The sequence below is a fragment of the Suricata suricatta genome, chromosome 15, assembly GCF_006229205.1.
Source record: "Suricata suricatta isolate VVHF042 chromosome 15, meerkat_22Aug2017_6uvM2_HiC, whole genome shotgun sequence".
Classification (NCBI taxonomy): domain Eukaryota; kingdom Metazoa; phylum Chordata; class Mammalia; order Carnivora; family Herpestidae; genus Suricata; species Suricata suricatta.
The window spans coordinates 39,140,949-39,164,003 of NC_043714.1; the positions used below are offsets into that span (position 1 = coordinate 39,140,949).

Genomic DNA, 23,055 nt, shown 5'->3' on the forward strand with positions numbered 1-23,055 from the left:
ACGGCCCGGGGACCGCGGAGGGAAGCGCCGGAAAGTTTCGCTTCTCCTCTCCCGGGCCGCCAGGGACGGGCGCACAACCAACCTCGGGCTTCACCTACCCAGCCGCGCGCGGGCGGCGGCGACGGCGGCGAAGGTCCGACTCCTCGTCGTCCCGGGAGCCGGGCGCGGACTCTGCCCGCTCCTCCGCCTCAGTCTCCCAGGGTGTTCGCAGCCAGCGGCCCCGCGCAGGCGGCGCGATCCGGACGCGGAGGGCGGGTGGGCGAGCGGACAACCGGCACAGCCGCTCGCAGGTGACTCCCCCGCCCCTCCAGTCGAACCCTACAACGGCCGCCCGGACTGGTCTCTCCCCAGCGCGTGCACGGGCGCGCCGCCGCCCACACGCCAGGCGCGAGCGCTCGGGCACGAGCACACCCACACCGCTCACTCCCCCGCCCTTTCTTGCTTGTTCCCTTGCCCCGCCCGTGCGGCTCGCGCGACGTGCTAGAGGGGGCGGGGCGTCGCAGAGGACACCCCCATCTAGGCGGTCGCAGGCGGCGGGCTGGTTCCTCCGCTGGGTGTGCGGACCAGCTTTCCGGAGCGCCGTGGGTGCACGTGGGACGCCTTACCTGGTTTGCTTGGCTCTGGCATTCCTTTGAAAAGGATTGTTATCTCTTTACGAGGTTCTTGGGAAGAATGGAAGGAAGGCTGGGTTCCCTTTCCCCTACCACCGAACGGACCTCCCCAGGGAACTCAAGAAGTTTCTGCAGGCGGGAAGGAAAAGCTTTGAGGATGTTGATGCACAAAGGCGTCCCGGGCAGACGTCTGTTTGCTAGTACCACTTAGCACGGCGTTCCTGCCTATCACATCTTTCATTTGCTCTCCTTGAAACCCGTACCTCTTGAAACCGAAAGACCTGCGGTTACAGCACATACCCCCATGTACTCTGCACAACCCTTTAAGGGCATGCCTTTATTGCCTGCCTTAGAACTCTGGTCTTCCCAGAACTTTTCTCTGACGCTGCAAAACCTCATCTACCTACTTTACAGCCTTGGAAACTGATGATAGTATATAAGGTTAAACCCGCCCTTCCTCATACCGCAGCAACTGTTCGCTCATCGAGCTGGTGGGTACGTGGGGGAGATTTCAAAGAGGTCTTAGAATGGACAAGGCATGGGAGAAGACGACGGCATACTCAACACAGAAAGTGCGTAGGTGTAAATTAGATTTGAATATTATTTCAAGAATACTTAACCTTTGATAGTTCTTGAATTGGAGCCGCAAGCATCCAAGCAGCACATAAATGAGCACCCATCAAGGGAACTTGAACAGGTCTTGATCCTGATCTGCTGTCTTTCGATCTGGGATTCTACCTTCTCCAGCCAGGTCTTTGGGTCCTATACCTCTCCTATTTCAACATCTCAGAAACAAATTTTAAAAAATTATAACTAGAACAAAACTAGCAAGGATGAATTTTTTTAAGTTTTTAATATTTTTATTTTTTATTAGAGAGAAATACAGAGTGGGGTGGGGAGAGAGAGAGAGAGAGAGAGAGAGAGAGAGAGAGAAAGAAAGAAAGAAAGAAAGAAAGAGAATGAGAATCTGAAGCAAGCTCCAGGCTCTGAGCTGTCAAGACAGAGCCTGACTTGGGGCTTCAACTCACAAATCACTAGATCATGACCTGAGCCAAAGTTGGAGTTCAACCTACTGAGCTGCCCAGGTGCCCCAAGGATGAACTTCTTTTTAATGGGGAACTTTTAGGATCATGATACAAATCTTCACATGTGTTAGCTATGGTTGTCTCTGTAGACAAGTATGAATGTCCCCAGGACACTTGTCTCAACCATCACCCTACCCCCACCTTCATTCAGCCTCATCCCTCTCTATGTGCAACGCTTAATATCCGTGGGAAAAAATATGGGCTTAATCATCTCCAAAATCCCTTTAGATTTTGAGATCAGGAATTGCTTGCTATGTCTAGTCACGAAACAGTTTTGGTCACTTAGCCATCAGTGAACATATAAGCCCACTCTCCCTTCCCAGTATAGTTATTTAGCTTACCCTAAAATGCATGGAGTTGGAAGCTGAAAGAACTGTAATGAAAGAATCTACGTCACAGTATCATTATGAAGATTAAATGAGTTTATATTTTGTAAAGCATAGTGCCTGGCACATGGTAAGTGCTATGTAAGTGCTAGAGAAAAATTATTGTTATAGGATATATATTAATTACATATGTAATAATATATAATATATGGTATGCAGATATACATCTATTATGATATACCTAATATGTTAGGTACATTATAAAACATACACGTAAAAAGTCAGTAGTAATTATGTAAAACGTGTGTTTTCCTTCTGCACCCTGCATGTTCTGTACCTTCCCTGGGTGGTGCACAACTTGATTAGGACCTCATTGATTTAGAGCTGTACTGACAAATATGGCCGCCACTAGCCACATATGGTGTTTTTAAAATTTTTATTACAGATTTAGTTCCTTGGTCACACTGACCACATTTCAAGTACATAATAGCCACATGACTACTGGACAGTGCAGATATAAAATATTTCCATCACTGCAGAAAGTACTCTTGGATAGCACTGTCAAAACTGAAATAAACAAGGGACTAAGGCAGTACGATCAACTTGTGACAAGGACCTGTAGCCATGGCACCATGTTCAAATCGAGTGATAAGATCTTTCTCTGGGCCTCACATCTCCTCTATAAAATGGAGATAAAAATAGGAACTGCCTCATGGACTGCTGAGGAGAGGAAATGAGATAAGGTGTGTAGAGTCTCTGGCAGAGTACTTAAAACATAGAGGAACTTGAAAATACTGGTAAAATTCGAGTTTTACCCAATTTGATAAACCTGAAAGGCAAAGAACTTATTATTGTCCTTGATTCTAATGGGTAAGTTTTTCAAGGATATTTATTTTTAAAAATTACAAGAGTTTGGTGGACTTTTAGTTGAAAGCAGAAGATTCAAGGGGAGACGCAAACACCTGGATTTTAATTACTGCTTGATTTCTTTGTTCTCCCCACCCATAGGCCCTGGTCTTCTCCCAGTTGTGCCCAGCTCAGTGAAATGGCACTGCCACCGTCAAGCCTGCTGGGTCACCACCGTCTCATCCTCTTTTCCATCTCCTTCATCCAACCCCTTTGCTTCTAAAATATTGTGGATCTGCCTCCAGGACACCTCATCTGAGATCCTCTCCTCCTTGTGTCCCCTCCGCACAGGGACGGCACAGGATTGTTCTGCTTCCCCGCAGAAAGTCTTCTATGGCCCCCTTCGAGGCTGCCGTATGTAGCTGTACAGGTTGTAGTTGCACAGCCCACGCTTTGGAAGACTGCCTTTCACACTGGAGCATTTTAAATTTTATATTTATTGCAAATATTCTCTGGCAGATTCCAGTGAAGAATCTTTTTCTACTTAAAGTATTTTCCAACAATTTCCCAACAAGATGAAAATGCTTTGAGGAGTGGATGCTCTTTTCTAATTTGCCCAAAGGGGCCACATGGGGGAGGAACATTTCTGTTTCACTTAAAACAAAATGCCAGTTCATCACTAGGTCCTATAAAACCCAGGACAATCCAACCTCTACCATCCTTTCCATCGTAAAATGATGCCAAGCTCCAGCAAATTCCAGTCATGTTGATCTCTTGTTGTTTGCAAAATATACCAAGCTCTTTTCTTTTAGGGGACCTGCTGTCCTGGCCACTTCTCTACCTAGCAAGTCAAGTTCATCGCACCCCACCCTTCACATAGCTGTGGCTTCTTGTCATCCGTCAGGCCTCTGTGCTCTGAGAGAGTGCCCCTGTTATTCTGGGTCATGGCCCTGTGTTTCCCCTCATGGCAGGTACAGATCTCCCTGGAGACAGGAAGCTCCATGAGGACAGGGAGTTCATGGTCTTCTTTGTTCTATCCCCAGCTTCTCTATGGTCAACTTAGCACTGTTGCCACTCCTCTCTGCACTGTGGGAGAGAGCTTGAAATTCTATTTTCCAGAAGACTTTTCCTCAAATGGTTCCAGGTTAAATCCCACCAATGGAGACACATGTGTGAGATTTAAAAAGCAGAAGGAAAGGAGAAGTCATTATTCTCCTGTATAGCTTCAAACAGGCAGCTCAGATCAGAGGGGGCTATTTCCCTAGACCTCTGGGAAAATATCAGACAAACCTGAAAGCATAATGTTCTATTTTTGAAAGGGATGGTGGGGCTGTATTCTTAAAAAGGGCAGTGGAAATGTTCTAGATTAAAGGAGGTGAGGGACTCCTGGGTGGCTTGGTCTGTTAAGTGTTCAACTCTTGTTTTCAACTCAGGTTACGACCTCATAGATCATGGGTTTGAGCCCCACTTTGGGCTCTGCACCAACAGGAGGGAACCTGCTTGGGATTCTCCCTCTCCCTTTCTCTCTACCCTGCCCTCTGCTCTCACTGTCTCTGTCTCTCTCAAAATAAATGAATGAATGAATGAATGAATGAATGAATGAATGAATGAATGAATAAATAAACAAATAAATAAAATAAAGGAGGTGAAAGAGACATGACAGCTAAGTATACCAGCCGACCCTAGACTAGGTCTGGGGGAGAACACTACAAAGGACATTATTGGGCCAGTTGAAAAAGTTGGAATATGAACAGAAAAGTAGATAAAAGTATTGCATCAAAGTTAACTTACTGTCTTGGTTATTTAAGAGAAAGTCCCTATTCTTAGGATATACACACTAAAGTATTTAGGGATAAAGGACAAATGAGGTTTATAATATACCCTCAGATGAGTCAGAAAATATTTCATACATAACATAATTTAACTATTACCTCTATAAGAAAGAAATCACCTACATAACTGATAAAGCAATTGGAGTAAAATGTTAGTAGCAAACTGTGAGTTTGAAATTACCCCTAGCCCCCCAAAAGTTTCAAAAATATATATAATAAAGCACTAAAGAAGCAATACTAAATATTTCAAAGCAAACTAGGATGGCCGTCTTAAATATCCAGTCTCAAAATAGGTCTGACTGACAGCAACATGATTTAAAAACAGCGTATTTTATGTTTTCTAATTTCTCAGTGAACAAAAAGTGATTTTTTTCTTCTTCTTGCAGAAGCCAAGATGCTCCCAAACTATAATCTATCATACACAGGGGGTCCTTCTAAACATTTAAATATGGGACGGTTTGTGGCTTTGCTGGCCACTGTGTCGTACAAATCGACACAGCTTGGCACAATCGCATTTACTGCAGACCGTGGGCTGCAAGAAGTGGGAACAGATACGATATTCCTTATAAAACTTCATTATGTGAAGCAAATAATCCAAGGTATAACCACATCCCCTAATTGCATCATTGTCCACTTTTCGCTTTAAAGCAGGAAGGCCCCGTGATTTGTGGAAATATGGTTCTATGCTATTTTATCAGAGAGCCTCATAGTCAGCTTTTAGAAGATCATTTAGAAATGTTTCCCAATTAAATGACATAGAAAGTTCTCTCAAAAATATTGCAAGAGAGTAAATCATCAGTGGTTGCCAGGCATTAAGAGGAAGGGGAGGATAAATAGGATTTTTAGGGCAGTAAAACTATTTTATGTGATACTATAGATACATGTCACTATATTATTTGTCAAAATTTATAGAATGTGCAGTAGCAGGAGGGAACTTAACATGGACTTTGGATGATAAGGACATGTCAGTGCAGGTTCATCGTTGTAACTAACGTGCCGCTCCGGTGCAGGCTTCTGAGAGTGAGAGGCTGTGCTTGTGGAAGGGCAGGAGATTTAGGAGCTCTCTGTATTTCATACTCAGCTTTGCTGTGACTCTAAAACTGCTCTGAAAAATGAAATCCATGCAAATAATCGGATTGTTTGGAAAAAAATATATTGCATATGTCTCTTGGAAAGGTTATAACTTAAGGTTGGTTGAGAAGCTTTTTGGAAGGAATTTTAATTCATTTCTTGAAAGACTTATTGTAAATTTATTTCTCAACTATTTCTCTTTTAACCATCTATCAAGAATCAAAAAATGACAGTTATTTATTTATTTTTTTAATTTTTTATTTTAGAGAGAGAGTGCAAGCAGGAGAGAAGGACAGAGGGAGCGGGAGAGAATCTTAAGCAGACTTTACACTCAGGGCAGAGCCCAACACAAAGCTTGATCCTATGACCCTGGAATCATGACCTGGGCCGAAATCAACCCTGAGCCACCCAGGGGCTCTTCAAAAGTGACATTTAAATTTGAATGAAGAAGCTTATTAATATTTAAAAAAATAAATTTTCTTGGCAGATATTTGATCTTGGGGCAGCCGGATGGCTCAATCAGTTGAGCCTCCAACTCTTGATTTTAGCTCAGGTCCTAATTCCAGGGTTCTGGGGTTAAGCCCCACTTAAGACTCTGCCCTGCGTGGAGGCTGCTTGGAATTCTCTGTTTCCCTCTCTCTCTGCCCTTCCCCTGCATGTGCTCGCTCGCTCGCTCTCTCTCTCTCTCTCTCTCTCTCTCTCTCGCAAAATAAATAAACTTAAAAATTTTTTAAATCTTGATGTTGGAAGTTTTAACGTACACATTTAATGTATATCAAGAATCCTGTGAGTTTTCCGAACAGTGCATATAAATTGATCAGGGATTTGTTTCACTTCAAACTAAGTATATATATTTACAACAGGGACATCATGTCATATTGGAAACTAAGGAACTAGTTTCATGCTTATGTCTGTTTTTCTAGCTCATGTCATGGGCTTAACACCCCATCCTGAAATAAATTCTAGGTAGGGTGGTAAATTACATGTAAAATATGTAAGCTTTTGTATAAAAAAGACATGTAAAATATACAACTACATTAACTTTTTTAACTTTGGTAGAATTATACATGATTCTTTTCTTCTGTGTTTTACCAATCTTCTATAATAACTACGTATTGTTTTATTTTTTAAAAAGCCACAAGGCACAAACATGGGTAAGTTTTTCAATGAAGTAAGAATCAAATTCAAGTACTCATACACAAAAAGGCACAATGGCTGCTTTCTTCTGTAGAAAATTCCTAAATTATTTGCACATTACCTTCCTTGCCAATGGACTGGAATTATACAACAAATGCCTTATTTCTCAACATTAACTCCTGTGAATGACAAAATGTTAACCTCTGCAGTTATTGAAAAAGTTTACCTCCTATAAAATAAGTATAGAACCTACAAAATGAAAATACTGTATTATGCTTTTGAAAGTTGGTGCCAGATTAAATAAAATTCAACAGAAACTTTAAATCCAAATATTACCAAAAGAATCTATTTTAAAAAGCAATATACTTTTCTGGAGTAGTAGTATAAATAGGTCGTTCATACTTTTATGGAAAGAGAAGAAATTTAAGCATTATTTCATTAAAAATTCATTTTCAAATAAAAATAAAAACTTTTGTAGTGTGAAGCCAGATGGGCCTGGGTTCAAATTCTGATTCTGCAACTTATTAGCTTATAACCTTGTGTAAATGGGTTAACTGTTCTGCTCTGTTCAATTTTCTTGTTAGTAGAAATTGGTAAAATGGGAAAATAATCCCCTATGCCCTAGGATTATAAAAATTGGGGCTAATATAAGCAAAGCACATAGCAAATAGTAGGTCTTCAATAAAGAGTGGGTGTGGTGGTTATGTTGTAGTACTAAACGTTGTTGCTGTTGAAATTATTAATAAAATATAAATGTTACCACTTAATGTGACAAGGTGGGAAATAGTATATTAAACCTTGACATACCTGATTTATAGATCTCTGGCCAGTTCTTGCAAATGTCCTTCCTTCATATTTGTGCCTCTTAGTGACTCTTCGTACACTCTAGATCTATGACAGCAAATGAGGAATGTTCACAAGCAAACAAATCTTATGAAAACAAGCCATCATTCCTCACCTAGTCTCCCTCTGGCTCTGTATGGAGCAGCCCCCAGCACCCATTTCAGTACCTAACTTCTACCCAAACCTACCCATATATTTCTTTACTTCTTAGCCCAACCAAGTTCAGCCACCAGGCCTGGTGGGTACCAGGACAGGCAGGCAAGGCCAGATACAACAGGGCCCCTGGTTGTTCTAGAAGATGGGCGAGGTGTCTGGACCAAGAGCACTCTGGAGAAAATGTCCAAAGTCTTTGCAGAGTGGTAGCCCTGTTCCACCCCATTTGAGCCCTGGCGCATACACTCACTGTTTATTGCGCTATGACTCACACATAAGGAAACTCGAAGTTGGAAATGAAACTGAGTGGCAAGGCAGGAAACCAGCCAAGAAACAGGGAACACAGTCAAGAGACATGCTCACAGAGACCTTAGGACGCGGTGCAGAGGACTATTTCTACAGCTGGGGTCAAAACTCCTAAAGGTTGGAAAGAACATTTTGATCTAGAAAACACTGAATAGCCTTTTAATGATAATGCAAAGGTATGAATGGTCTCTTCTGCCACACAGCACCTTCTTCTCATGTTCTCCAAGTACTGAACCCTTTTACTGTCATTATTTTTTCCCCATATCATCTCCAGCGTATCTTTGCCTTATTTTCTCCTAGCCTCTGCCTTCCTGTGAGGAATCCTCACACACATTCTACTTTCCCAGCAATGGAGTGTCATGTAGATGTATAAAAACAAAAATATGTACATCATGGATGTGAAAACCAAAATAATCCATGGAAGTCTATGTGGGGATAAGGTTGGGATGGAAATTTAAAACAGAGTGAATTAGTCCTATATATTTATAAAGCAATTCATTAATTTGTTAAAAATATCTATTGACTGCTATGAGTTAGATATTGTTCTTAGAGTTGGGGATGGCATGGGGTATAGAGGGAAATCATACAAAAACCATGTCTTTAAGGAGCCTAGTTTCTAGCAAAAGGAGAAAGCACAGAAAATAAGATAATTACAGACAGTGATGAGTGCAGTAAAGGAAACAGACATGGTAAGTAAAATGACCTCACTCAGGACTGTTTATAGAGTGGGAGGTATTTTATCCCCATAATATTCATCAACCCTACCACAGCTATGACTGGTCTTTGAGAAAACTACTGAAAGCCTCTCAATCTAATGTAAATTGCTATGTAAATGGATCTTCAAGACAAGTGTTCTAGCCCCTCTCACCATCACACATTCTCAACAAGATTATTTATTGCCCCTAAACTATTCTTCCTTAAAAGTTCTGAAGCCATCACAGAGTACTTAATGGAAAGTGACTGGCTATTTTAAATAGAGTAGTCTGTACAACTTCTCTAAGAAGATGACAACTGAATTGAAAGATGAGAAAGAGGCAACTCTTGGAAGAGGTAGGGAAAAGTGGTCTAGGACAGGAAGGGACATTATGCAAACGCCCTGAGGCAGAAAGAGTTTATAGTGAACTCAGACTGGAAAGATCAGCGTGGCAGGGGAGGAGCAGGTGTTAATAGCTAAGTGATGTAGGTGGAAGCCAGAAGAATTCTGGCCTGAACCAGAGGGACCTGTTTATAAGCAGGAGAGTGACACTATATGATTTACAGTTTTAGCAGATTTAACTCAGAATTGAAGACAAAAATGGAAGCAGGAAGATCTCTCAGCAAAACACTGCAGTAGCTCTGGGGAAGATGATGATAGCATGAGCCATATGGGCAGCTTTGGAAAGAGAGAAGTGGACAAACGAGGTATACTTTGGAGATAAAACAGGTAGGGCTTGCTAACTGACTACAAGAAGGAAAGAGAAGGGGAAGAATGAAGAGTAACTCCCAGATTTAGGCTTGAGCAGTTGAGCAGATGATGGCCTCATTGACTGAGACAAGGATGCCGGGAAAAGGAGCTGGTTGGACAAGCGGAAGGAGAATCAAGAATTGGACGTACTTGCTTTGACGAGATCGGGCGTGTTCAGGGTGGTATGGCCGTAGACCGTACTTGGTTTGAAATGCCTATTAGTGATCACATGTAGGGACGTCGAGTCCAGAGTAAGTGGAGAGATCTGGACTGGAAATATAAACTGGGGCACTGTCCACAGAAAATACAGTTAGGAATGATGTCAAGAAATTTATTAGGATAAAACCTTTCAAAATCAAGGATCTGAAGATGAATGAATATAATTTATCAAAAAGAAATAATGCTTTATACACAAAAATATTTATGGCAGCATTATTTATGACATGAAATAAAAGGGGAAAACACAAGTGTGTATTTTGAAGCCGTTGAGTGCTTTGTCAATGAAATATTATTCAGTAACTTAAAGTCTTGGGGCACCTGACTGCTTCAGTCTATAGAGCATGTGACTCGTGATCTCAGGGTTGTAAGTTTGAGTCCCATGTTGAGGGTAGAGATTACTTAAAATCTTTAAAAAATAATAATTTAAAGTCTTTACTAAGGCTTCTGGATAAGAAAGACCTATATTTATATTATAATTCTACGTGGGAAAATACACTATAATATTATCCAAAATGGCATGATAACTGTATAAAAATATGCATAAAAGATGAGAAGGAAATATGAAAGTTTAATCAGAGCCATTCTTTTTCTTTGGACTTTTTCATATTTTGTATAATTCCCATTCTGTTTGGTAGCTTAAGTGAGGCTTATGCAAAGGGAACAGACACCCCCAAATTTCAATGGTCTAACACATAAAATTTATTCTTTGCTCATCCAAAGTCCACTGTAGGTCAGATATAGTAGATAATAAAAGATGGCCACTCTCAATATTTTCCCTTCTTGTACCATATGCTACTCCCTATATCAAATATAAAAGTCCAGATTCCCTTGCTTTGAATCTGGACTGGTCTTAGTGACTTGCTTTGATGAATAGAATATGGCAGCAATGATGGTGTGGGACATCCAAGGATAGGTCATAAGAAACCTTTTAATTCCTCCTGGGTCTCTTGGGACACATGGTCTTGGGATGCTTCTTCTCAGAACCTAGGACCCATGCAGTAAGAAGCCCAAGACATATAGGTACTGTGGTTGATAGCTCCAGAGCACCCAGTTGATACCATCAATTCTAGCCATTTTGGACATCCAACTCGGGTGAGTGGTCAGGTGACTGCGGATTTAGCCAACAACCATCTGCAACAGTATGAGAGACCCCTAGTGAGAATGGCCAAGCTGAGCCCACTCAGCACACACAGAACTATGGGAGATTATACAAAATTCCTGCTTTAAGCAGTAAGTTTTAGGGTAATTTGATACACAGAAATTGGTAACCAAAATATGTGACCACTTTCCAAGGCAGCTGCTTTGCTCTTGTGGCTCCATCGCCTCAACATCTGGTCATCATTGTCACTGTAAAGGTGAAGGCAGAACTGCAAGTTTGCAGAGGACCTTTTTCTACCTCAGCCCAGAAAGGACAGATATCATATAGGCTGCCTACAGCTTATTGGTCAGCATCAGGCAAACAAGGAAATGTAGTTTCTTGGGTATGTGGCAAGGAGAAAAAAATGACATATTGGTAAGCCCTGGTAATGTCTACTATGCCTTTACATTACTTTCACTTTTTAATTGTAAAATATTCTAAACATAAAAAAGAATACAAAGATGAAAACAATAGGCATCTATCTACTTACTAGCCAGATATCAAACTCTTACAACCACACAAAAAACCTTTCATTAAGTAGCTCTGGAGAGCTTTCTGTAGATGTTAGGTGATAATTGTTGATTACAACCCTTCAAAGGACATCACGTTCAGACTCCTTGACAAAGCCCTTCACTATGACTACCTTTCTGGATAGTTTACAGTTTTCCTCCCAACACACTCAATAGAGGATGTTGGTTATTTTTCCCTTTTTGTATTTATATACTCTTCTTTTGACAAAACATTGCCCCCATTTTCTTTTGTATAACCATTTCTACCCCATTCTCAGCAAAAACAGTTTACATGTGATTCACTTTCTCTCCACCCCAGGGCTGAGCTGACGTTTGCCCAGCCCACTACCCCATATTCCTGGATCCAGTAACTGGTCCCATTCCTGGAATGAAACCCAGGAGTTTTATTTGATAATTGAAGAAAAAGATGTTCTCTCCTTCTAATTATGAACAAGGAATCATATGACCTCAGGACTGTTGGCATTCATCTTGCAACCATGAAGAAAGTCTGCCTGGAGATACAGTTTCCGAAGTAAAAGCCAGAACAGAGAGAGGAAAAGACCTACCTGTCAAGACCATGAAGACTTATCTATAGCCTGAATCATCTCTGGTCTGAACAGCCTTTTAGGTGAGATGATTAATTTCTTTTGTTAAATCAGTGTAAATTTGATTTTCTGTTGATTTCATCAAAAAGACTATTATTAATTAGTACCAACAATGATCCAGCCACCCTGCACAACTTTCAGTTCTCCAGTATTTTCACTTCAAACTAAGGTGAAACTGAGCCAAAAATATATTAAGAATAGTTACCACAAAAAGTGTGGTCTGGGCCCCTGTTGTTATGGCTGCAGAACAAAATTACCAACAACATCTAGGAAACATTAAAAAAAAAATCGAGAACATCTCAGATTTTTAGCTGTTGAGAAGCGTCATTCCAGTGTTGACTTGTGGACATCAGTAATTTTAGGACACTGGCCTGGACAAATGACCATGGGAAGCTCTCTGAGGTCCAAGTTTCTCTCATAATTCTCTGTTGAGAGGTGTTTGGCTGGCTCAGTTGGTACAACATGTGACTCTTGACCTCAGGGTTGTGAGTTCAAGCACCATGTTGGGTGTGGAGTTTACTTAAAAAACAACAAACAACAACTACAACAACAAACCTATCTGTTGAACAATTGGGTTTAATGCCCATGAGAATAAACTTGGGCACAGAGTAAAGACCTTCATCTGAGACCTGACAGCTCGGATATGGAAAGTATGTGGACAGAAAAATTCCTGTTGAGTCAAAGTTATGCTTCTAACTTCCCGATGTGGTCATGAATGGGGAAGTGTATGTCCCTTCAAGTATATGCAATGCAGCTCCAGCCAGTGTGGCTGAGTCAACTAGACAGGGTTTCAAGGTGACATAAAAGGGAAAATAGAGAAATGTTTTTCGATCAGAGGAGCCAGACCCTCCTTTACCTTCATACTGCAATTCTCTCAACTTTTTACCATATTTGAACAGCTAGAGAAGCCTCCAAGAAATGATTCTATAACAACACTTAAAAGTTGCCAAGGTAGGGGCACCTGGGTGGCTCAGTCGGTTAAGAGACGAACCCTTGATTTAAGCTGAGGTCATGATCTTGCCGTTGGTGAGATTGAGTTCTGCGTCAGGCTTTGTGCTGACAGTAGGGAGCCTGCTTGGGATTCTCTTTCTCCCTCTCTCTGTGCCCCTCCCCTGCACATGTGCTCTCTGTCTCTCAAAAATGAAATACTGTTTATTCATTTTTGGGAGACAGAGAGAGACAGAGAGTGAGTGGAGGAAGGGCAGAGAGAGAGAGAGAGAGAGAGAGAGAGAGAGAGAGAGAGAGAGGGAGAGAGAGACACAGAATATGAAGCAGGCTCCAGGCTCTGAGTTGTCAGCACAGAACTTGACATGGAGCTTGAACCCATAAAACGTGAGCCAAGGTCAGATGCTTAACCTACTGAGCCATCCAGGCACCACTGAAAAAAAATTTTTTTTAAGTTACCAAAGGGAGACCTTCCAGAAATAGTGTAGTAAATGAAACGCATGATTTGTAGTCTTCTCTGCAATACAAATCCATCTTTTCTTGAGTCACTGTATATTTTTCTCTCTCTTTTAGCCCCTTGGTGTAAACACATATTGAGGGCTCAAGATGAACTTTTTAGAGTTTAGTAGCAAATAACTGAACATAAAAAAGAATTTTTGAATACTTAGTCATTTGGTAAGATGAGCACACAATATGACAGGCCCTACAAATGCAAGGCTACGTTGATATATACTTTTGCTTATTGTGTATCTCAGGAGAACATTCATAGTAGCTTATTTAACTTCAGATCTAAGTTGCAGCACTGGTGTCAAAGTCAGTTTTAGAAATCTCCATGGGATATTAAAGAAATAAAGATGGGAAATAAGGATATTTTTGTTTGTTGTTGCTATTTTGGTAGCAAGAATGTAGGAGAAAGTAAAAACATAATTAACACCTGTGTTCAGTGGATGAAAGAATGTGATTATAGAACAGTGGTAGAAAATATATACAGAAAGTTGGCAAAATGACTCATTAAGTACGAGCACCAAAATAGCTCAGCTTTTGTATATGGTGTGACAGATCCGCCAACAACTAACTAATGTAATAGAATAATGAATTCACTTGGGACTAGATTTATTTAAAAGTTCCTGTAAGGCACACCTACATATGTAGTACCAGAAAGGACCACCGACTTTCAGCAAACATGGCCATCAGCATGGGTGGGGGGATTGGTGAATAAAAGCAAGGAGGTCATGCGCTGGTAAGTTCCATGGTAGCAGCCACTCTTGGCTTTACGTCGGCCCCTCTCACTTTCCCTCCACCTGTCTGTGCAGGGAGCACTGAGTGTCCAGTGGTTAAGCCCAAGGGGCCATGCCTGTGGCTGAGGCTGAGGTAGGCCTCTTTGGTTCTCCATTTTCTCTACTGCAGGCCTTGGGCTGCCGAGGCCTTTCCCTCTTTCAAGGCAGCATCACCCATTCTATCTCTGGCTTCACTTCTTTACTTCAAAGCTAGAGCCACAGGTTGGCTTCTTTTACCCAGTCTCTGCATACCGCTCACATAAGTGCATGTGTCTTTTCCATGGAAAGTTTCACAGGATCAGCTCAGGGAGGCGGGCAGGGAAAAAATGGCAAGTGTGGGGAAACCTCAGGCCTCAGGGATTCTTACCGAGTTCTCACCTTTGGGGTCCTGGCTGTCATTCCCAGCTTCCCCGGAAGTCACTCAGCCTTCCACGTACCTGAGTTCTCTGCCATGATTGTATCATGAACTTGGAGCTCACCTCTCCGTGGAGCACCAGTGGGAGAGCTCTCCACACCCCCGCCCACTTCCCTTGGGGTTGATGCGTTTCTTGGCTCTGAGGCGCCAGCTGGGACTAAATGATGAGTCAACTTGTATCCCCTCTGATACCATTTTTCTGAAATAAATAACGTTTATTTCTGAGGGCCCCAGACCGGATGGCGCTTCTTTCCATTTCTCTGTATAGAAATGACTCTCTCTGTGCAGTACCTTTGTTGCTCCACAACAGAGCTCAGAGTCAAGTTGTCTGGCTTCCAGCCCTCATTCTGCCACTTGCTTGCCAGCCAGTGACCTATGGCACATCACTGAACCTTTTTTAGCCTCAGTTTCCTCACCCATCTAGCTGTGGTGGGGTTTCAGAGAGACAGGCCACTTAGCACAGTTCTGGGTACACAGCAAGCATTCCCATCGGGACTTTTGCCGATATCTGCTAGTCATGATCCAGCACCTAACAGGGTAATGCCTGGTACGGCAGGGGCCTCCTGGACTTTGCCATTCCGGCTAGTTTGTGTCCATTTTGGTTAGTCAGCGCCGCACCATTGGGGTTGCTAAACTTTTTTTTTGTGCCGAAAGCAAAGTCACACAGAGAAGCGTATACTAACGGGTCGTTAAAACACAGGAGAGGTGAGACAGGAACCACAAGCCAAAGTGTGGAGGAACGGGAAGGAGTAGAATGGAAAGGTGTCTTGTCGGTAGTGTGATAGGCAAACAGGATCTTAGTGGCTTACAGCTTAATAGAGAAGCGTAGGGAAAGCTGTTGTATTTTCTGTCCCTGACATAACAGATGACCACAAAATGGTTTCGGATCAGAGTTTCAGAGGGCAGAAGTCCGGATTCCTTCTGAAGGCGTTGGCCGGGCTGTGCTCCTCTGAAGACTAGTAGAGAATCATTCCTTACTTCTTCCAACTTGTAGCAGCTCCAAACTTTCATTGGCTTGTGGTAACGTAACGCCAATCTTTGCCACTGTCTTCACATGGCCTTGCCCCTGTGTGTCTCTGTGCCTCAAATATCCTTCTGTCTTAAAAAAATTTCTTTAATGTTTATTTATTTTTGAGAGAGAGAGGTAGACAGACAGAGTGTGATTGGGGGAGGGGCAGAGAGAAAGGGAGACACAGACTCCGAAGCAGGCTCCAGGCTCTGAGCTGTCAGGACAGAGCCCCACACAGGGCTCCAACTCATGAACTACAAGATCATGACCTGAGCCGAAGTTGGCGCTTAACCGCCTATGCCACCTGAGTGCCCCTCCTTCTGTCTTTCTCTTATAAAGACATCTGTTATTGGAGTGAGGGCCACCGCAATTCCAGAATGATCTTATCTTGAGATCCTTAATTATATCTGCAGGAAAATTTTTCTCTTTTTTAAAAATTTATGTTTGTTTTTATTTATTTATCTTGAGAGGGAGGGTGAGAGCATGCGCACACATGGAGCATAGAAGGGGCAGAGAGAGAGGGAGAGAGAGAATCCTAAGCAGGCTCCACACTGTTAGCACAGAGCGCCACACTGGACTCATTCTCACGAACCGTGAGATCATGACCTGAGCTGAAATCAAGAGTCAGACAACTGAGCCACCCAGGGGCCCCAGGAACTTTTTTCAAAATAAGGTCATATTTACAGGTTGTAGGGGTGAGGACTTGAACATATTTTGGGGGCACCACTATTCAACCAACTATAATTATGTACTAAAGCAGAGACCTTTGCACACAGAGGGCACTTAATAAATATTGTGGCTGATATATGTCTACAGCTTTTCAGAAGACTGTATTTCTATGACATCAAAGAGGATACTGTGGGAACCTTGGCACTTACTCAAAAATGTTCCTCAGCGCGATTCTTCTGCTCTGGCTCTAGGAGAGAATCCGTTTTTTCATTTTTCCAGCTTCTAGAGGCTACCTGTTTATATCTTCTTTCTCTGACTCTTGGCCCTCCTGTTTCCCTTTTATAAGGATCCTTATGATATGTTGGGTCCACCCAGATAATCCAGGGTAATCTTCCCGTTTCAAGATCCTTATTTTATTGCATCAGCAAAGTCTCTTTTGCTGTGTAAAATAATATAATCAGGCTCTAGGGATTAGGATGTGAACCTCTTTGGGGCCATGATTCTGTTGACCAGAGCTGGGAACTTGGGTTTCCTCCTCAGAGCTGAACTCACTGGTGGGTTTTAAGCAAGGGAATGGAATCAACAGAGTCAGGATGACAGAAGCAGAAGAAGAATCACACTGGATTGCAGGGACAGAAATGTCAACCGTGGGCAGAGGATTCTTAAAGTGAACACACAATCCCTCTAGACCATATCCGATATCTGGTTATCTGGAGGATAACCAGTATATGATAAGTTTTTCTTCTTTCATAGTCTGGGTTTGGTCTTTTCTTCAGTTAATTCTTTATGGTTTTTATGAGGCCCTGAGTCCCAGGACACCTTTGGTGATTGTTGGAGGTAGCCAGCTGGGCAAGGTGGACTTGGATGATTATTCAGAATTTGGAATTCTATGCCCATGATGAGCGCGAGCCCAGGTGTACCCGTGCCTGGGAGAATGCTGCTTAGCAGGTGCAGGTCCACAACACCTTACCAAGAATTGCCCAGTAGAGAAAGATATTGGAACTGCTTCAAGAGTAAGGAAATGGCCAAAGAGCAATGGTAAGGAATGTCATAAAAGATCCAAGAACGTGGACTGTGTTGATTCCTAGAAATGCTTTATTAACACTAAGTGAAAGAGCACACAGAATTGTTCATACTGATTATGTGAAAATTAATAAAGATCTGAATAGAGTTTTAAGTATTCTCTGAAGTTTAGAAAGTTTGTTCAAACATGTCGGTGCTTCTGGCAACAGCTTCCTTTCTCTGATCTTGCACAGAGTTGATCAAAGTTGCCTGGAAAGCTCTCTGATGACTCCTTTTGGCTTGCCACTTCCTGCTCCTGTCTTCACTGGGTTTCTCAAGCCATTCCTCTCTGCTTTAGCTCTTTTTACCCACCTCAATGCTACCTTGTTTAGGTGACCCTACTAGAATCAAACTTCTGAGTTCATTGTCTGTCTGTCTGTCTGTCTCCAATCTGTCTGAGAGTCTTGGTTCCAACCTCATAGTCATGGGTGAGAGCCTCAGGCTGCCTGCTCAGGCCACTCTGGGTCAGAGCCAGGCCAGCCCACCAGGCTTCACCTCCAAGTAGGGGATTAAAGAGATGGGATAATAATTCCTTTCTGGGGATGCTTGCCTGGTTCAGTGGGTAGAGCATGTGACTCTTGATCAAGGGGCTGTGAGTTCGAGTCCTACCTTGGGTATAAACATTACTTAAAAAAATAAAATCTTAAAAAAACAATACTGGGGCTCCTGGGTGGCTCAGGTTAAGCATCTGGCTTCAGCTCAGGTCATGATCTCACGGTTCATGGGTTTGGGCCCCGCATCCAGCTCTGTGCTGACAGCTAGCTCAGAGCCTAGAGCCTGCTTCTGATTCTGTGTCTCCCTCTCTCTCAGACCCTCTACTGCTCATGCTGTCTCTCTCTGTCTCTCAAAAATAAATAAAAAAACAAAAAAAGAAAAAAAGAAAACAATATTAATTCCTTTCCAGAAATTCATTGCCTGAAAAAGTTACAAGTTATTTACTAATCAGTGAAAAAAAAAAACTGCCTTCAGCTGGAAATATTCCATAGGAACACAAATTATAGAACTGACACTAAACTTTGGGATCCAGAAAGGATATTAACCAATGATATCTTGAGAAAGAGTGGAGGGGGGAGGGGGAGCAAACAAAACCAATCAACCCTGAAGAAGGTCAAAATGTCCTTCAGGAGACTGGAAGACAATGTGGTTTTGATGTATAATTATCTATTATATTAAACCAAACAGTACAGGGGAGGCAGAATAGTGTAAAAATTTAAAAACACAAATTCTGACTCTCGATTTTCTAGGCTCAAACCCCAGCTCTGCCACTTTATGGCTGCTGCTTTTAGACATGTGACTTACCAGCTCTTTATTTTAGTTTCTACACCTGCTCAGTCAGAATAATAATAGCTTCTACCTTACTGGGTTGTTTTGAAAATTAAATGAATAAATATATAAAAAGCACTTAGAGGGGTGTCTGGGTGCCTCAGTTGGTTAAGCGTCAGGTCATGATCTTGGAGTCTGTGAGTTCAGGCTCCGCTCTGGCTCTCTACTGACAGCTCAGAGCCTGGAGCCTGCTTCGGATTCTGTCTCTTTCTCTCTCTGCCCCTGCCCCACTCATGCTCTGTCTCTCTCTGTCTCTCAAAAATGAATGTTTAAAAAAAAAAAAAACCACTTAGTGCCTAGGACATAGCACTTAATGAGTATTAGTTTTAATTTTACTGGAATGTGTCCAACACTGTATACCATCAATAGAAGAAATTGCTTAAACCACCCATCTGGCTTCTTAAGTAAATGGTACCCATGGACGATAGATACATCATAGAGCAATGAAATTGTGTCTGTTGATACAGAGTTTCGCAAAGGCATCTTGAAGGTTGCCAGGTAGGGAGCTGAAGCATATTCTGTCTGGTGTGTAGTTTGTTGGTTAGGCCAGATGCTAATGGGAACACAGCTGTAGAGTTAAATACGTTCACTCTGTTCCATGACCCCCAACTGCTTCTCTAACCATCTCTGAGGTATATACCACCAGTCCTAAGACCACCTGGCCACCATTATTTGCCACTATTGGACTAAGAGCATCATTATTGGAGAAACTGCCTCAATTCCATGGGCAACCTTAGGATCCCCTTTCTGAATGAAAAAGAATGCATTCTATCATCATTCAGGGTGCTGGATAAAGGTAATTTAAAGAAAATAGAGAAAAGAAGAATCCGTATAAAGACATACAGATACACAACTTCAAATTGTTTGAAAGTATAGCAAAATATTCCATAAAAAGAGGCAGAGACAGCCCTACTCTCAAAATCTTGGGTAAGTCACTTTTATTTCACAAATTAAAGTTTGTTTCCCTATCAGCAAAGGGGGTTGGGAAGTTCCAGACAGTGACCTAGATCAGCCTTATTGGAAGACCAAATGCTTTCTTATAGATATGAATCTTATAGATTCATGCAGAATCTCACATGACACATTATTAGAAATGCTATCCTAGAGGCTCTGTAGTGAGGAGCATCTCATTTTTGGTGCCCCCAGCACACTAGCAGCCAAGTTCACCTGGGCAGACAAGTCTCACACAGCCCTCCCTCCCCTTAGCCAGTCCAACACTCTTGGGTCTAGATGCCCTGTACATTTCTGATATTCTAATCTGTAGGCTCAAAACAATATGGATGTGAATATTTATGCATGAGCTTGGAGCTACAGAGAGGAGAACTGTTAAGAATTCCATGTGGGTCTGAGACCCATCTGAAGCTTCCGCTCAGTTCTTCTGGGTCCTTTATTTTGCTAAAACCTGAGCGATGGTCTTTGGTGTCACCTAATGCCCTCTCTGGGTTAATCTCACTGCATTCCTTCTTAGGCGTTCTCCACTTCACACTCACCACTTAGGACAGTAACGTCCATGTAACTAGATTTTCTTTTCTCTAGAAAATAGTACAGCAATTTCTCTCTAGTGGCTGCATCATTGTACATTCCCATCGGCAAAGCACAGGGGTTTCAATTTCTCCACATCCACACTGACATTTGCTGTTTTCTATTCTTTTGTGAATAGCCATCCTACTGGATGAGAAACACCAGCAGATGTTAAGATCATTTGAGTGGGAGGACTAGTCGATACAACTTAACTAGACACCTGCTGCCCAGACTATTTAATACCGCAGTCAGGGGCCATCCTGGTCCCCTCAGGTTTCCCCCTGGGACTGTCCAAGCCCCTCCTGTTCCCTAAAGGCAGACTCAATCTGTTCCACCCATTTGTCCTTACTGATTTCCCAGTACCTTCAAAAACCCAATAATTTGTATTACATTAGCTTTCTTTTAAAAGTACTTAAAATTTTTTAAAATGTTTATTTGTTTTTGAGAGTAACAGACAGAGCGCAAGCAGGGGAGGGGCAGAGAGAGGGAGACACAGAATTCAAAGCAGGCTTCTGACTCTGAGCTGTCAGCATAGAGCGTGACACAGGGATCCAACAAATGAACCACGAGATCATGACCTGAGCCTAAGTTGGATGCTTAACCTACTGAACCATGCAAGCCCCCCTTTAAAAAACACATTTTAGGGGTGCCTGGGTGGCTCAGTCTGTTGAGCGTCCAGCTTTGGCTCAGGCCATGATCTCGCGCTTTGTGGGTTCGAGACCCGCATCAGGCTCTGTGCTAACAGTTAGCTCAGAACCTGGAGCCTGTCTTCAGATTCTGTGTCTCCCTCTCTCTCTGACCCCTCGCCTCCCACTCATGCTGTCTCTTTCTCTCTCTCAAAAATAAATTAAAAACATTAAAAATGAAAAAAACCCACTTTTTAAAATCAACAGCTTTATTGAGATAGAATTCACATACCACAAAATTCATCTTTTAAGAGTAAAGGCAACTTTCTGGTTCCTAAGGGTGATTAAGATGGCTGCCCCCACATTCATGGTCCCTTTCTAGAAGAGGAGTATTTTGTGATACAGCAACAGTGTACCGTTTCTCAGCTAGAGGTCTGTTTACAGGCATGGCCAGCTGTCTTGGTCAGGCTCCTGTGGTTGAATGAAACAAAGACTCACTCAAGTCCTTAGATAAGGGCATTTATGGTAAAGATATTTGTTAACAGAAAACTAGGAAGCCATCAAGAACCAAAGCTACTTTTTCTCTCTTTTTCTTGGGCTACTCTACCTCTGTCTGTGTCTTATAGCAACATTGTTTCTCTGTGTGCATCTGTTCTGCTCAAAATTTGACTTGCTGTTACCATTTGCAGCCCTAATTCTAACTTGTCTTCACTCTTTCTAGGCATCCTTTCCTTTCCTGCTTCTGTTGCGAGCAAGTTCATGCTCTCAAGAGAGAATTCTGACTGGCCAGGCTTATCTTGCCCAGCCAGACCACAGGGTAAGTGCTGCCCAGCCAATGTAATGCCATCCTGGAATCAGGGGCCCACACTGGCCCAATTTTCTTTGCCATGGGTGGGTGGGGGGGCAAAGTTCCATAACAAAGAAACACAGCTGTTGGGGTAATGTGAAGAGAACCCAGTGGGAACTGCACACGCAATGGGGGGAAATTACAGGAGGGAAGCCTATCCTTAGGAAACTCAAATCTTGTTTTACAATGGGCAGTAATAATACCTTGTGCTTCAGAGGAGATATTCTCTTTGATTATACTGGACTGTAAGCATGACTGCCCTCTGCTCTACGGGGAGACACTATTTCTGTATTCCAAGACTATTCACGATATAAACATCCTTACATGAGGCTAAGAAACATGATCTAGAATAAAGGGAGGTCAGTACTTGTCCTTGCAAACCATACAGAAACACTGGAGATCCACAGAGAGTCGTCTCTCAACAGTAGTTAGTTACCAGCAAATCTCTTCTCCTCGTTGTGTGTGTGTGTGTGTGTGTGTGTGTGTGTGTAAATAGTATGAAGATCATAGGACTCTACTGGGTATGCAGGGATGGGCTGTTCATGAATGTGAATGTGGACATTCTAAATTCTTCTCTGCCTGGTGGTTATACCATTATAATCACCACAGCCATGCTTAACTGCAAAAGGTAACATGCCTATTGTCGTTTTATTCTTTTAAAAGTTGTAGAAATAGACCAGCCTTGGCGTGGGACCTTCTAGGCTCTACTTGGTTAAGTGTTTACTAGGCCCACCTAAGAGTACAGATGGGTGTCCACCGGGGGGAACCAGGCCACCCAGAATGACAGGGAAAGCACCAGTCATGGGGGTCTAGCGCAGGGGTTATACATTTAAATGCCTACACTGGCCAGGCAGGCAGGTAATGGAGTGAGGTGACCAGTTGTCATAAATGGGACCGTAGGGACTGCGGTAACAGGAGAGACCATCCTCAATCTCGAGGCGGCAGCCACTACTCAGGTCTAGTTGATTATTTCATTGTGAGGATGAAGGTTCTAAGTCGCTTAATTTTTCCCCCCCAAAGAACTTGAACTGAGATTGGTATATGCTAGCACCCACTCTTCAAATGTTGCAAAGAACTCAAATTTAAAATGCCGCAGTGCCCAGAAAATAACCCATAGGAATGGTGGTTGGAACTGAAGAGGCCTCATTAAAGAGGGAGCCAGATCTGACAGGTGCCTGATCCTCCAAGGGGGTGGCTAAAGCCTCAGGTAACCATCATCTTACTGGGTAAACCCAA

General features: G+C 42.6%; 1 protein-coding gene and 1 long non-coding RNA gene across 3 annotated transcripts in view; both read right to left on the bottom strand.

The window, feature by feature from the left end:
- The window catches only part of PLEKHF2 (pleckstrin homology and FYVE domain containing 2), a 27,597-nt gene extending 27,209 nt beyond the window's left edge, over positions 1-388 (bottom strand). Inside the window, exon 1 of one of the 2 annotated variants that reach the window (XM_029923954.1) lies at positions 83-388. The gene's annotated coding sequence lies outside the window, so the exon portion shown is untranslated. The remainder of the gene's footprint in view (positions 1-82) is intronic. The other variant, XM_029923953.1, reaches the window with a different exon arrangement.
- A 6,480-nt stretch (positions 389-6,868) lies between these two features.
- The window catches only part of LOC115279401, an 86,207-nt gene continuing 70,020 nt past the window's right edge, over positions 6,869-23,055 (bottom strand). Inside the window, exons 3-4 of the long non-coding RNA XR_003903413.1 lie at positions 7,716-7,799; positions 6,869-7,087 (exon numbers count right to left, since the gene is read on the bottom strand). This is a non-coding gene — a long non-coding RNA (uncharacterized LOC115279401). The remainder of the gene's footprint in view (positions 7,088-7,715; positions 7,800-23,055) is intronic.